Consider the following 15,379-nt stretch of genomic DNA (forward strand, 5'->3'; position numbering starts at 1 on the left):
CTTAAAAATGTTCAGTTCAAACCGCTAACAGAAGTCACCGATAGAAATTTAAATGTATTTTAAGTTACAAAATGCTCTTTTAAAATTAAAAGGTGTGTATTAAATTTCGTAAAATATCAAGAGTGCTGAGAAAGTTATGATCCAGCTCAATCTCAAATCTGCTTTACATACGTTGTTATTAACTTTTGTTGTATTTAATTAACTAACCAAAACTAAATGGAAGCTAGAAAAGTCCCCGTTCTAAATTTAGAACGAATCGAATTGAGGTACTTGGCGACCTATCCAGTTTCCGAGACACACCTGCAAATCCTCGACTAATTAAACTTCCGGTAAGTATTTACCCGTTTATAATTCAAATAATTTATGGTGCCGGCTTCCATTGCGAATTGATAGCGTGCTTTGCCAATTACTTAAGAAACTCAAGGCTTCACGTGATAAAATCGGGAAAATCGATCGGCATTGAAAAAGCTCGCGTGACACGACAGAGCAAAAAAAGGCACCACGGCCGCAGATATTGTTAAATGGCGGCGATTACGAAAATAGTACTGGTTTAAAATGTTCGAATGCTAGGCTGAAAATTTTGGTGGCGGAGTTGGGGTTTCAATTTTATTCTGCAAGATAGTGGTGGCGGTTGCTATGATACATTTATAAGACATAAACATTACTTTATCAAAGTCATAGAAATCACGACGTGAGAATAAAAGGCTGGCTAGAACATCCCAATCATTACAGTGACTATTATGGTCACTTATCATCATCAGTCATTCAACATTTAAAAAATGCAAGACGAAGATACAGTTGGTACATATAAGGGATGTATTAAAAAAAGTGTTATGAATAATTTATTTTAGTCGCCAGAGTTCAGTTAAAATTATCACTCCAATAAGAAGCATTACAAATGTAACAGTGAAATGGTAAATTTCGGTTTCATGCCAGTTCACACCAATATGGTGGAAAGTTAAGGCAAGTATGCAACTGACTGTTAATGGCAAGTAATCCAGTGCCCCGATTTGATGTGGTGGTAAACGGGTAAAACCAGTTCTGAAATCGGTGTCCAAATTGTTATTAGTTCAACGTTTGGAGGGACTATCGGCAAAATTGAGAAAGCGTCTAGCCAAAGACAGAAAATATGTATTAGAAAATGGATAACAAAGAGGAATTCTAGAGGTTGCTTATTGCTATTGTTAAAGGCATTTTCTTTGGAAAGTTCAAAAGGATATAAGTTGTATTCCTTTAGTAGACCCCAACATTTCGGTTGTGGCGTTATGACGCAGATGTGACCAAATATTTTCATTATAATTTTAAATTTATGCTGTAACGTATCCACTTGCTTCGACGTGTACGTCTATGCGCCTTCTGATAAACTTATTAGATAAACAACTGAAAAGTAGGGAGTGGATAAGCAAGTTTCCTGGAATACAGAACCTAGATCCATTCACTTCAATTTGCCAGGCAAGCTGTGCTGAACCTGCCTTGCATATATATTTGAAGCAAGTTGCTCGTATAATATTAGTTTAACTATTCTGACTTTAATATATAATACTACGAGTATATTATGCAGCAAGGGTAGTAAACGGCATTTGAATTTAGCAGTGTTTATTGGAGAGTATTTGATAAACGAATGACCAAACTCAGAATTGACAAACGTCACGGGAGTAGAAAAACCAGTTTTACATAATTTTAGTGAAAACCCTACGTCTATATATACATCTCCAATATTGTTGGTCTAGATTTTAAGTTGCTCAAAAAAAAGAGTATTTAGTTATTAGCATAAAGTGATCGCGACTTAAAGCCAGATCGTAGGCTTTAAGGGGGCTAAATATAAGCGAAGATGGATTTTGTGAAAACGAGATAAAAAAATGAATTTAACATGGTAAATCTAGAACAAAAAAATTTATTGGAGTTCTATGGAGTTCTCAGATTAGATAAAAAATAAAAATCCGGATGAACAAAACATTAATTGAGACTATGATGAAGAAAAGACTGTTACGAATAAACATACAGATACCATTAGGGCGCAATTGTTTGGTGAGACTACAGTGGTATTGTTTAGATAAATCGAATCATGTATTTTTTATCCGTCAAGTTATGGTGGAAATATGATAAAAATTTTATAGAAAGTTTAATTTTTCATAGAAAAGATACTCTCGCTTCGGCAGAACTTTTTAAACGCAATCAGGTCAAAACTAACAGCCTAAACAGAGCAATTTTTCAAAGAAACTTCCACAGGCTACTGACTCGCATTTTACTCCGTACCTGCTTTTATATTTTTGGAGGGGGCGGAGCTTAATGAGGGGCATAAACACCATCTCGGATGACTGATTCCCAAATTGGTGACAGAAAGAGACCTGAGTCGCGGTTAAGATTGTTACTTAAATTAATTAATAAAAAAACCGCTCTTCTCTCTAATAATTTCCACTTTAAGGGTATAGATGGCGTTATATTGGCGAAACGTTAGCTAGTTTGACTCCACAAAAACCGAAACAGGAGGAATCCACAAATTTTATGAACAAAACTAAACAGAGTTCCTTTTCTATGAAATGTTTCATGTTTCAAGCTTAATTTAAAAACTTAACAAACAAAAGAAAAATGATTCAACATGACGAACTAAACAATTTAAAAAGGTACACTAAAACTAAATTTATCTTAATTCAAAAAAAGAGTAAGCAAAACTATTTCTAAATAAAAAGAAAAAAGTAAAACAAGAAAGAATGTAGAAACAAATTTAATTCAGTCCTAGAGAAAGACTTTTATTGCTAAATGAATTGCAATTGCAAAAGAGATATTGGTGAAATGCTTCCTAAATTTGTATTATATTTAGGCGCATAGAATAAAGCTGGCGTTCTAGTCATAACCACCCTAGCATTAAAGAAATATTTTTTTAAATAGTATCGAACAGTCTACTCTACAGATAACATATGATAACATATGAAAGAAGTAAAGGCTTGCTTCATACGATACACTTATTAGATTGTATTTATATTTAAAGTTCATGAGAAAAATGAACTTCTTTTTGAGTGCATTCAGTTCTGTTTACATATTGAGGTCTACATATCACACTGGCAAACACGAGATAGGACCGCGCATAAGTTTTATAGAGCACGACCAGCGGATCTGTAAATTCTTTGCTAACCCTTGAATGTCAAAACTCAGTTTTGTGTCAATAGTCACTCGAAGATTCCTGATATGTTTTACTTCTTTAATATTTACTCTATTGAATTTATAATAATAATATCATTTTTTAATTTACTGAACTTAAGTTAGTAACATTTGTCAATATTTGAAAACAGTCGGTTTCCTAAGCAGTAGTCATAAAATTTATCAAGGTCCTCCTGAAACTTGCGACAGTCGTCGATGCTCCTGACAGGCGCATACACCCTTTGCTCATCAGCATTTGAAATAAATTTTGCAAAATGAAAACATTTACTCGCTTCTCCTATGAACAATGAAAACAGAATAGGTCCCTGAAGTGTACTAGACGTGATAGATTTAGTTCCATTTAACTCAATAAAATGAGTCCTAGAACTAATGTATGGTTGTAAAAGAGAACCGTACACAAAGAAGTTTTTAAGTTTTACTAACATTGTAGGATGATGTACTTTATCGAATGGCTTGAATATATCAGTGTACACAGCATCCATTTGCATTCTATTATCCAACCTCTGTGACACATCTTTAATATACAGTGAGAAATTTGTAGTGACGCGCCTACCCCTAAAAAAGCCATATTGCGTTTCACCAAGAACGTACCTAAGTTTAATAGCTAATTATTCAGTTATAATTGCCTCAAGCATTTTGCCTGGAATGGAAAGAATTGGCGTGGGTCGGTAGTTTGTAATATCAATCTTACTGCCAATGTTATGAACCTTGGCACAATTCCAAATAGTCGGGAAGTGCCCTTCTGATAAACTTTTATTAAAGATTAAAAATAGCGGTAGCAGCAGAGAATCCGTACAGCATTTAAAAAAGATCGCGGCAAGGAGTTGTTTCTGGCTCCTGAACACTAGAAAAAAAAAAGCAGAAAACGCTTCACAGATTTATTTATTTACACAGTGAAACTCGCGCCCTCTAGGAGCAACGTCCACATAAATTTTAAATTCCTAATTGTTATGTCTAAGAACCCAAAACTGCCAATTTTTATTATTATTATTATATTCAGAATAAAATTTAAACTTCGAACGGTCTGTGACCAGCTACATTTGTATGACACGTAGTGTAATATTTTGAGGTCTAGTATTTCCAGTATACAGATTTTCCTTTCTTTAAGAATCTTTTCTTCGGTCGGTATATTAAAAGTGATTAAGAGTAAAGTACGGCACAAAAACATCTCGAATTAACGAAAGCAGGGTAAATCATTAACGTTAATAAGAAATCTCTTAATTGTTAATGACTACCCGGGACAGTCGGTGTTTATATTTTGAACGCGGAATCTGGAACGGGACAGAATACCCGAAGCGTCTCCGGAGGGACGTGCGCGAGCGTCGCGACGACCAACACCAAAAGGACACCCCCTACGCGACGTCGGTATCTTTCGTTGACCAGGTGACGACGCTCGACGCCGCGACGCCCGTAGTCGGCACGAACACCGCGAGTCCGAAAGGCGCATCGACTGTGTCGATGGTATAAATATACGCGCGTGCTCCAGTTTGAAATTTAACGGAAAAAGCGATCATTCCCTTTCCGAACGTAGAATCGTTTCGACTACGAATTAGTATGCATTTTAAGTTTTTTTTTCGCAGTTGTGGTTTTTGAATTGCCGACGACGATGAACGCGCGACGCTGGTAAGTCGATGTTCGATAATGTATTTTTTTTTTCAACGAATTGGATCGATTTGCGGACGATTTATTAACGAATACGTTTGGGTCTTCTCTATTCTGCAGGATTGCAAGCGAGTCACTCTTTATCTCCTACGGGGAACAAATTGTCAGCATATCGTGAAATATTTACTCTATAGTATTTATATGTGAGCAATTAAAATGCATTATTAATACATAATGATACACATTAATAATACATATGAAACTCTTTCACTGTTAATAGAATCCATTAAGTGTAATTAAGTACAGTACAGTACCAATTAATAACTTATATAAGGTGGAAATAACATATGAATAATTTAAGGGATTGTACGTGAAAAAATAATAATTTTTGTTTATATGAACATGAATTCAAAATATTTTTAAAAAAATGCCTAGTTTCGAGGAAAGAAATAAAAATTATTTGATTGCATGTCCCTGGAAAAATGTTATTCCAGTTAGGCTTAAGTTAGGGTCCTGCCAAACATAAAACTACCACATTTTTAAAGATATTAATAAAAAACTGATTAGAATTTGTTGCCCAATAGTGACATACATTAAATTGTTTTTTTTCTTGAAAAAAAGCAATATACGAAAACAATCAAGCGACAAAAGACTTGCATTTTTATTTGCTTAATTTCATTATAATTTGGATGATAATTCAAATTTTTGTCAAGAAATTATATGTGTTAAAATATTTCATTGTATTCAGTATTCTTCCTTCCAAATCTAAGAAAAGGCCGACTTTTATGGCACTTGTGATCTAAATTGAATTTAAGTATTTTTTGGCCCCTTTATCTTCTGAAAACATTTGAAACAATTAAGCTAACGTTATGTTTCACCATTTTATATCCTCTGGAAATTAGAGGAGAAACAACCTGCATAAAAAACCTGTACGAATATAATCGTAATCCTTCTAAAGTTTTGAAAATATCCAAATATACTATCCAATGCCACAGCGGGAAATGTGTATAGCTAATGGTTTTCTGACGAGACCCTAGAGGGCGCAACGAATTTGGTATACACATCATTAACCTGTGGTAAAAATTTCAATTTGGAGTAATTTTTTGGAACTTTTGTGTTTTGGCAATGCCTTTTCAGTAGCCATTATAACTTCTTAGAGATCAAATATTTTCTGATTTTGTGTATTTTGATTGCCGTTTTCTCACTGTTTTATTTTTTGATGTACCACTCTGTTTTTATTTTTTTTGCATTTTTTTTTCGAAAAGAGCTCTTTTGTCAAAAAGAAAACACAGCGGTTATTCTTACTTGAATGAAACGATTTGTAAAAAGCAATAAACAATCACATTTTGGTTCTCTTGCGACAAAAAACAAAAGGATATTTCATTCTTTTTTTGACTAAATTGGGTAGAGATCCAAGGCAGGACAGTACACTAAAAGAATGCGTTTTGGCAACTGCTACGTTTGGTGTCAATGTGGCCCAGTTTTTTTTTCAGTATCAGAAATAACTTGTGGGTTTGGACCATGATGGTCTTACGCCAAATGTGTTTACTTTTTATAGAAAATTGATTAGGGAGAGAAACTTTTTTTTCTATTTCTGTTGATGAAACTCGAACTGTAGAACCATTTAATTTTATAAATACAAATACAAATATTTATACAAATAAATACAAAGTGCTCCTGTTGACTTTCGAGTTAATAAATAATTTAGGGCGTTCTGCGAAAGATTGTCGCCAGTTTAAATGTAACTTTTCTAAAAGCTTCGCGACACTTGTCAACGCCGTGTTCAAACATCTCTGCGCTGAAACGTCATTAATATATAACGATTCATCATCATTAAAGTCGTGAAAAGCGACTTTATGATTCTGAAGCATTTGTGAAGCCGAACTGTCATCCGAAATGTTCGGAATACGTTTGTTTACCCAAAAATGTCGTGTAATTAAAAATAATTAGAAGGAAAATGAAAAATATCGACGAGGTATAATGTTGTAAAAGATTACACAAGACGATAAATAATAAATGGGTTTATGTTGTAAAAGAGAAGTACGAAACCTCATTATAGATACTGAAAACGCGATTGGTCTGGAAATTTATGGATGTATAATGGATAATGCGTGCATAAAGCAAAGTTTCCCCTCTTCATATTTTGAAACATCGGAGACATAGCAAAAAATTTTGGGAGGGTGATTAATTCAATCTATATGCGATAGGTTGTGTTGTTTTGCCCCTAAAATATATTTTTTTCTATTCTCGTCTGTAAAATATCTAATTACACACCTATCTAGCATGCGGGAAGCGTCACTTTTCCACGTCAGTTTCTTTTCCCACGGATCTGAGCCACTTCGGACATTTCCGGGATTTTACCGCACGGGTTTGGGAGCAACCGGATGTTTTCGGAGATATTTCCCACGCTTTGAATTCTGGCGATCATGTCAGTGAATGTATTCTTGTTGTTTTGCGAAAATCTACCCAGTATGCAACACGCTCGGTAAAATTTTTAAGTCACTCGTTTATTAAAAACTCGCTCCGCTGCGCTCCACTCGTGTCAAATAAACTCGTGAGTCAAATGCTGTTTACCGCACTTGTTGCATAATACCGCACGAATACGAATTTTGACGTTTGTCAATTCTGACGGTCGCGTCAGTGAATGTATTTGTTTTATTTTGCAACGTACACAAAAACTAATACACAGAAAAACGTTATGTAATATATCAGACAATTTAAATAATACGCTACACTTAAAATGTAGTGGACTTGTCGGAAAGTAAAGTGGTTTTTATATTAATATCTTGCCATGTCTAATCAGTACAAACAAAACAAAATTGAAGGTTAGGCCCTGCTTTTTCTTGCTGTAAAAATGTAATCCTCTTAAAAGCTCTATTCTTGGATGACTTTTCTTCCAATTACTTTTTTTTTCTTTAAATAAACTACTTATTGATCAATTGAAAAAGTTAAATAAACAATATAACATTCCAAAATAGTGTTTATTCCGTTGTTTATAAGACATATCCAATAATATATCTGTCTGTGTCTAACGCACAGAGTTAAAAAGACATAGCAATAGCAGAACCGATTGGAACGATAAACGAATAGGTTTAATGGCAACTAGTAAATATTTTTTTTTAATGGTACGAAATTTAGTAATCCGATAATTTGTTATTATTTTTAATTTGTTAAATTGTCATTTTTTTGTGACGGTCATAGAAAAAGTATAGTATGCAACACTTGCTGCATAATATATTATTAAACCATTTATAGCTTTTGTGAGTTATGTCTGGCAATACCCGTTTTAATTTGAAATCAATAGTTAAATTGGGTAAATTGAAACCACAAATAATCTTGCTCCGTAGACTTGAGTGGTGTTTCCTAATAAATTAAAAAATACAAACAATGAGCGATCTTACGAGAAAAAAGGTCGATTAGTCTAGAAAACTGGCTAATCCATCAATATCTATATCTATACAATTTTATCTGCTGTGCGTCCCTTCCTCCATTGCACCCGCACATCTTCACCTTCTCCCTTCGAAGGGCTCTGTACTCTCGAGCGAATACATGGCCTCTTTCTTGGGGAGTTGGGATAGTGTCTAAAATTCAATGAATTGGCTCCTTCTTAGTGATGCGCAACTCGTTAGTTTCATATTTTTCTGTCGTCGCCCACTCCCATAATATGAACCTGCCTTCTTAGGCAGTGTTAGGATTTCTCCTAATACTTCTTCTTCTTCATGTGCCTCTTTTCATGCAAGATTGGTGACAACTGCAGCAAATTCTTCTCCTGTTTCTGACGAGTGTGTCCAACCTCGAATATTTTTCATCCAGGATATCTGCTCCTCCTTGGACCAGGCTTCACTCCAATTTTATTTATGATTAGATGTAGAATGCTGGTTTCCTTTTCTTAATTGTACTTAGTAGGTCTCTTTTGAGAACTCTACGGATTCATTTGATACATACACGAAATATTAATATTTCAACGACTTCAATTATGATCACTTTGAGCACTTAACCATGATTTGATGATGGATATTTAGTGTTAAAATTTTGTTACAAAGACCTGCTTCATTTTGAGAAAAGTGCTACGGGCCTGTTCGATTCTGGCTTCAACTTCCTGGCGCCAATCTTCAGCAATCCAGACCCAAGATACTTCAATTTAGCTACTTGTTGAAAATAACTATAACTTTGGTTTTGCGGACATTATTGTTCATTCCGTATTCGTTTCTGTGAGCTATTGTAACTTTACTTAGAAATTCTTATAGCGGCGATACGCCATCAGTTAATAGAAAAATAAAATTTTCAAAAGGAAATCTTCATATTATGGACGACATTGTTGACAGTATCTTAGTCTTTGTCCATTTGAAGAGGTCCATAATTCAAATCAAAGTTAGAATCCAGCCCGATTATTTGATATTAACAGCACACCCTGTAGAAGAGTTTAATTGTAATCCTAATCCGGTTGGTGGTTGATCTGTAAAACTTAAAGCAGTAAACATTAATAAATTTTCTCCATCGTCGTTCCGACATTTTTATTTGCCGTTTCGAAAAATACATCTCCTTTATACCCCACGTCTCCCTGTCGTTTATTTATATAAAGACGCCGTGCCCCCGTGTCCCCCATCTAATTTTATTTGCTTTGCCGCTGAGAGATCGACGATTGACTCGAACCTTATTCGGGAACATCTTTTGAGAAGCACGTTTCGTTAATATCCAGACTTTTGCAAAAAAAGCATATCCCGTTCATGTTTTTTTCCGGCCGGGCTGCTCCGGAGAGTATCATAATCTTTGTAAGCGTTTTCCTCCCGATTCCACGTCGTCACGCGTTGACTTTTTCCAGCAGCATGAGAAACCCCACGATACCTATTTTTGACAATCGTAAACTAGAAAAGCCCATGGAAAAGGGGTGGGGAGTCAATCAGTGAACTCTGTCTGTCGAACAGGTATAGAAGTCCAATGTTATTTAGACTGAGGCTAGCAGTAATGCGGATTGTTTTCTCTGTAATAAGAGATAATCAATATCATTTCTCTGTATGTTTTTTTGGGAGGTTTTGCTAACAGATACTTTGTGAAATTTCGATGCTTCCTTGAATTAAGTAGTTGTGATATATTTTGACGGTGACAATCTTGTGTATGTAGTAACCTGCTAATAATTTCATACTAGTGTTAATTAATGATTTTTGAAAAATGGCATAATCGTTAGTTGCATATATACATGCTGTTGGCTAACCTCTCTGACAAAAGAAAAGAGAAGGATTCTCACCTAATTTGATAATCTGAAGTTTCTTTTCGAAATACTGGGTGTTCTGGTTAGTTTTGGTTCTGTTTATATATATATATATATATATATATATATATATATATATATATATATATATATATATATATATATATATATCCAGATCCGGGTAACGGGTACTATCATTTATTTTATCTATTTTACATTTTATTTATATTTATTTATATGTCTTACTGTTTTAAAGTAAGCAATCATTTTAATTACTTATGTAGCTTTAGTTAACGTGGTTCATATTAATCATATACAATTAAAAAAAAAAAACTTGATTGATTATTTATATACTTAATGAAGGGACTCCCTCTATCTTCAGTAACAATACATCTTTGAACTTATTTATAAACGACTTAGCAGATGGACAGGCTTTCACAGTAGCAGGGACATCATTATAAACTTTAATAGGGTTGTAAGTGAAATATCTCTGAAGCGTGCCAGTATTGTGCTTGGGAATATAGTATAACTCGCGGTGCCCTGTAACACGCTGGTGGATGTTGGACCCTTTTAAATAAATAAGCGGTCTCTGCAGTGCTTTTAATTTTATGTACTAGAGTTGCAAGGTGCAAGTAATACTTTTCAGAGAGATTCAACTCAATTCAACACTTAGGCTGCTTTATGTAGTCAATTATATGATCATATTTCCTGAGGTTTTATCGATAACATAAAAAAAATCTGAATTTTTTTCAGAGATCCTTTATTTTTTAAAGTATCACACGGCCAATAAACAACGTCCCCATACCCCAAGCTCGATAGTATCGTACAGATTTAGTCGAATGTTCGTCTTGAGAATGTTCTTAGAAATGATTTTTTTATTAATGTTTTCGCGTGGTCTTCATATCTTAAATTAACATTCATCAGAATTTCCAAGTTTCTACAGACTAACCTACATTATTTAAAACTAGATTTAAATTATAATTATAGCAGACACTCTCCCTATTAGGACCAAAAAGTAGCAGACCGTGAGCCGAAGACAACCGAGATATTGTATCTATTTAGATCTGTATTTATATAACGTGCATGATCTATGTTATCTATATAAAATGAATAAAAAATATGAATGCTATCAGCATATTGATGAGACATGCATTATTTGACGTGATACCAAAAGTCCGCTGTAACGGTCCCAACCCACTTCCTTGTGGTTCTCCTTTCTTAGTAGCAATAAAATTAGGAACAGTACCACCCATCACGAGTCCCTGGCATCGGCCCTCCAAATAAGTCTTAAAGAAATGCACAGCTGAAAGGCTCAGACCAAAATACTCAAGCTTTTTGAGAAGTACAGTATGTGTTAATAAGACTTTGTCAGTTGTTTAAGACATAATTCTCCTATTTTCCCATTTACATAAATGAGCAAGAGAAAGACAACAATCATCATTGCTAGTCGTCTTTTTCTATTGTAAAATTTGCTTGGCTTTTCTGTCACACCATTGCCATTCTCGTTAAGACCGACTTCACTAACCGATAAAACCAATATAACATTTACTGGTTTGTAGAACAAAATATTTGTCTTGGTATATTTCGAGGGAGAGGCTGAGAATGACACCCACTATAACATAACTCATACTGACAGTTAAGATTTGCTTACATAATTTTTCGCAAAATTATTCTAATCTTGTTGAACCAACGTGAATATCAGCTTTAACATTAGAAAACGGGTCGCGATCACTTTGGGTTACAGGGTCCTACCCCTGGAGAGAGGTTAATAATATTCAACCATCCGGCGGACAATGAAATTTCAAACGGGCCACGGAGACGTAGCATTCGGGACTACAATCAGTTTATCTGTCCACGTCACGCCTGAGACAGATACCCGGTTGTAGATATTACGACCCCAAGATACATGTCTGTAATCAGTCGTAAAACGATCCCGCGGGCTTATACGATCCATTTTGGTATAATTTTGGCGTAACGGACATACAAAGTCAGACCAGGAGTTCGAGATACATATCTATAAAGCTGTTTTTCAAATTTCCTTCTGTGGGTCCGATGTCTGATAGAATTTTATTTATCACTTAAACTCACTTATTACAGGAATTTTATAGTTATTTTATAAATAAATATATATGAATTTTAGTATTAGTTATAAAATACTGTAATCAATACACAATCGCAAAAAAATATACAATGTAATATAAAAGCGGCAGAATTGGGTAGTGTAAAAAAAAGTAAATACATAAATAAAATAAAAAAATAACTTTTTGAATAATTTAAAATTACCATTATAGCGGAGACTTTATCTCCCCCTTAAAATCAAACTAACGTCTCGAAAAGTAATATACAAAACGAGAAAGTATACCATGTGCTAAATAGAACGATCCACTATACGATCTGGAAAGCAATAGGAGAAACGAAAATCAGTTTCTTACAAAAGTTTCTTGGACTCTGCTGAAGATTTAAAATGTTATCATTTTGTTGATACAGGGTGTCCCAAAAGTGTCCCCCCGACGTCAACTTTGTTATTTTAAATGGAACACCCTATGTATTTCGACATTTTTGGAATCCGTGGTTACAATGAAGGTCACTTTCTTGCAATTTTGCATAGTTTAGGTAGTTTAGGTTATGTGTTTTTTTTTTTCATATTTTGATTGCTCCATATAAAATTGTGTTGTGGCGCTACAGACTAAGGAAATGACGCACTACTCAATCATTTTTAAAGATGCGCCTCAGCTTATACAGGGTGTCCCAAATAGGTGGTGCCGTTTTGGAGAATTTATTTTACAAAATCTCAAGATTTTCAAATGGAACACACTATATTTTTCTTCATAAATAAATTCTACGACAAAAAATAAAGTACGTTTGTAATTTAACTTATATTAAATTTTACTTACTTTTTGAGGTATTCGAAGTTTAAAAAAATTCGAGGTTCAAAGATTAGACCAGATATTCTTGCATTACATGATAGTGATGCGGTTAGAAATGCGATCTCCAGCATTGTGACGCGCTATACAATGTGTATGGCAGAAGATGGACAATATATTGAAAATATATTCCAGTATCACCATATTTAAGTTTGTTTTTAGTTATTTGTTTCTGTTTTTTGTTTTTGTTTCATAGATTTATTTATTCAAATTCGTTACCTTGTTTAATTATTTATTTTTGTTATTAGGTATTATCAATTAAGCTAGACAATTAACTATTAAATCTTTCCTAGCAATAGGTTTTATTGGCATATCTTGAGTATTATATTTTTAAAAGAAGTAGTATCATGTCTTTCCTATTTAAAGAATACTCAATTTTGCCGTCAAGTGACTTAATGTGGGCAGCTTTAATTTCAAAACAAAAAGTATCTAAAATTTAAATATAAGATAAATTACAAATCCAACTTATTTTTTGTCCTAGAATTGATATCTGAATAAGAATGTAGGCTCTTCACTTTGAAATTCTTGAAATTGTGTTAATTGAATTCGCCAAAACGGCACCACCTATTTGGGACACCCTGTATAAGCTGACACGCATCTGTCAAACTGATTGAGTAGTGCACTTGGATAAGTAGCGTCACAACACAATTTCTATGGGGCAATCAAAATATGAATAAATATAATTTGAATAGAAATTGCTTAAGAAAGTTATTTCAACCAATGATTCAAAAATTTTTCGAAATATACAGGGTGTTGCATTACAAATAACAAAACTGATGTCGGGGGATACCCTGTATCAACAAATTTATATTATAAATCTTCAGAAGAATCCAAGAAACTTTTGTACGAAACTTTTTTTCGTATCTCCTATGGGATTGTTTTATTTGGCACAAGTTGTACATTCCGAAGACTAGAAATGTTTTTCGAAGGGCATTAGCTTCGCTGGCAAATAAATACGAAACTTCCTTAAAAGCGGGTAGCTAATTGAAACAAAAAGGTAGAAATCAAAGAAACTGTTGTATTCGGTACGAAAACAACAAAACTAAACCCTAATCAGAGAAGGACGTGTGGTATCCTAAAACTTGCGTTAACGAACGGAAAAGCTAACAGACAACGAACGGCTGCCAAAAAATATTTTAGATAAAAGTGACGCTTACGAATTTTTCCTAATTATGTACAAGTTGAAACCATTAAATTGCATGTTCACAATCCGAAAAATGCTAATGAAATCAACACTCGTTTATTTCAATACAAATAAAACAAACCCTACATTCCGTTTGAAAAAAACAGTGCCAATTTGCTAATTTGCATTGACTTTCAGTTTTCAATATACAAAATGCCAAAGTTATAGTTTTTAAGAATATATTCATTAATACGTCAAAATTATTTGTTTTGTATTTTACCTACACACCGTCTAATTTGTAACACTTTCCAATTGCTATTTCTATAATATTCCAAATTCCTTTACGCTCTAATGATATTTGCAGATGATTTTCATCAGCTGATACTTTCCACATCAGCGGTTTATTTTTTTTAGTTCGGTTGGTTTTTTCGCATTTTACATCCCAGTTTAATTAATCATAATTGACTCGTAAAGTCTATTTCAGAAGGGCGTGACTAATAAAACCTCATTAGGTACGAAAACTGACTACAGACTGATCTAAACAACGCTCGAGTCATTTTCTTTTCATTCATTCATTCATTTTCATTTCTCATTTCATTTTCTCAAATATTTTCAGTTCTAGTTAAAAACTGCCATACTGACCAATCTGCATCTAAGTGCGTTTGTACTTTTCTTGAGAGTGCAACATCTTTTCGTTAGCGTTAATGTCAACAATTTATTAGTAGTCTTTTAATCCTGTGAACATTACCGACTAACAGCAAATCCTCGTCCATTAAACAAAACAAATACACTTATAAATGTGCTACCGTTTGTACGTTTTAATTATTCTGCCATTAAAGGGGGTAATGAGGTAAGGTCAGATGGTAACTGGTAAATTTATTAGAATCGGATTCACAACAAAAATCAAAAATAATTGTATTGTCCAAAGTTTACCTAAAACGGAATGGAACGACCACATGAATCGCATGAAAGACTCAAGAATATTTAAAATAGCACGTGACAAATCACTTATAAGTCGTAAAAATACAAGGCGTCCTCGAAAAAGATGGAGCTACTTTTTAAGACCCGAATAGGGACTAAGAAAAACAGTCAGATTTCTTACATTGAAGAGAAAAGAAATAAGAAATTTTACTTACGCCTACAAACTAATACAAAGTGAATGTTTTTTTTTTATAAAATCATACCATAACCTCAAAACTAAACACACCCAAGTAATGTTTCACCCGAGTGAATATTCTTCAACGAATCGAATCCAAAAATGGAATGCCGGTGTATTAATAAATTTGGGATTAAATTAATACCATTTTAATGAACAGCGTTCGACAAACACGGGTTCATCAAACCCGATATTTTTGGGGGTCC

General features: G+C 33.9%; 1 protein-coding gene across 3 annotated transcripts in view; it reads left to right on the forward strand.

The window, feature by feature from the left end:
• Positions 1–4,550: 4,550 nt before the first annotated feature.
• Positions 4,551–15,379, forward strand: part of LOC132700930 (uncharacterized) — a 148,106-nt gene continuing 137,277 nt past the window's right edge. For all 3 annotated transcript variants that reach the window (XR_009618700.1, XM_060668526.1, XM_060668527.1), the window contains exon 1: positions 4,551–4,782. The gene's annotated coding sequence lies outside the window, so the exon portion shown is untranslated. The remainder of the gene's footprint in view (positions 4,783–15,379) is intronic.

This window comes from Cylas formicarius, unplaced genomic scaffold (assembly GCF_029955315.1).
Source record: "Cylas formicarius isolate icCylForm1 unplaced genomic scaffold, icCylForm1.1 PGA_scaffold_4__25_contigs__length_36172078, whole genome shotgun sequence".
Classification (NCBI taxonomy): domain Eukaryota; kingdom Metazoa; phylum Arthropoda; class Insecta; order Coleoptera; family Brentidae; genus Cylas; species Cylas formicarius.